Source organism: Gossypium hirsutum, chromosome D12 (assembly GCF_007990345.1).
Source record: "Gossypium hirsutum isolate 1008001.06 chromosome D12, Gossypium_hirsutum_v2.1, whole genome shotgun sequence".
Taxonomy (NCBI): Eukaryota; Viridiplantae; Streptophyta; class Magnoliopsida; order Malvales; family Malvaceae; genus Gossypium; species Gossypium hirsutum.
This window is the reverse complement of record NC_053448.1, coordinates 39,668,903-39,670,031: the sequence shown is the minus strand read 5'-3', so window position 1 is coordinate 39,670,031 and position 1,129 is coordinate 39,668,903. Positions and strand designations below refer to the sequence as shown.

Sequence of the window (1,129 nt, the reverse complement as noted above, 5' to 3'; positions counted from 1 at the left end):
ATTCACATCTAAATTTCATACAACCATTGGGGTACTCAATGGATGTGCTTTATCCATGTAAAATTTCTTTAATATCTTTCCGTATAATTTGATTGATGAACATGAATTCCATCTTTTAAATGTTTGATCTGTAGGCCAAGACAAAGCTTTATTTTTTCAAGATCTTTCATTTCAAATTCTTTCTTTAAACAATTTATTGTTTTTTGGAGCTCTTCAAGAGTTAACATACCTTTTTTTTACTGGCCCCTTTAATTCTTAAATTTTTGAATTTCAATTTATTTAATAATTTGAATTTTATAATTTAATCCAAGGAGGTCAAATTCGAATTGCTGTTCAATTTTTTTTTCAGTTCGGTGTAATTTTCGACCTAACAAGAGCAGAATCACACTCTCTAGGATTTGAACCTACGACATTGGGTTTTGGAGACCCACGTTCTACCGAACTGAACTAAGAGCGCTTTCTTATCATAATAAATAATACTGTAAAAAAGAGGATTCTTTTATTTTATAACCCCAATACATCGCGCACAACTATACTATCATATATCATATATAATATAAGAAAATGATAGATTATGTATGCTTAATTTTAATCAATCTAAAACGACTCCCTCGTTACTAGTCAAAGGAGAAGTAATAGGTAGGGATGACAGGATTTGAACCCGTGACATTTTGTACCCAAAACAAATGCGCTACCAAGCTGCGCTACATCCCTTTCAATTGGCCTACAATGTCATTGTAGAGAATCCCTGTCTTGTTTTCCACACCCTTATTTCATCTATTGATATACAAAACAGATCTTTCCATTTCCTCTTTTTGGTCTCATATAACAACCATATAATGAATAATAAATGAATATTTTTAGCGGGAATTCTCAGGCGGAAAGGGACCTATTTTGTTTTGCTGTTTTAAGAAAGGGAAAATCTTATCTATCGAATCATTGTACATTTAAATTTGAATTTTGAATTAGGAATTCCGGGTACAAATAGACAAATCCAAGTGGTCTTTAACCACACATACATGCGATTATATATGTATTACCATAATGTAATACGATAAAGAAGGAGGATTTTAAATGCGAGATCTAAAAACATATCTTTCCGTAGCACCGGTACTAAGTACTCTCTGGT

At 31.9% G+C, this 1,129-nt stretch overlaps 2 non-coding genes across 2 annotated transcripts; both read right to left on the bottom strand.

Annotated features, from left to right (window-relative positions):
• Nucleotides 1-383: 383 nt before the first annotated feature.
• Nucleotides 384-457, bottom strand: TRNAW-CCA (transfer RNA tryptophan (anticodon CCA)). Its single transcript has one exon. It is a non-coding gene; the product is annotated as a tRNA-Trp (tRNA).
• Nucleotides 458-640: 183 nt separating this feature from the next.
• Nucleotides 641-714, bottom strand: TRNAP-UGG (transfer RNA proline (anticodon UGG)). Its single transcript has one exon. It is a non-coding gene; the product is annotated as a tRNA-Pro (tRNA).
• Between the last annotated feature and the right edge of the window lie 415 nt (nt 715-1,129).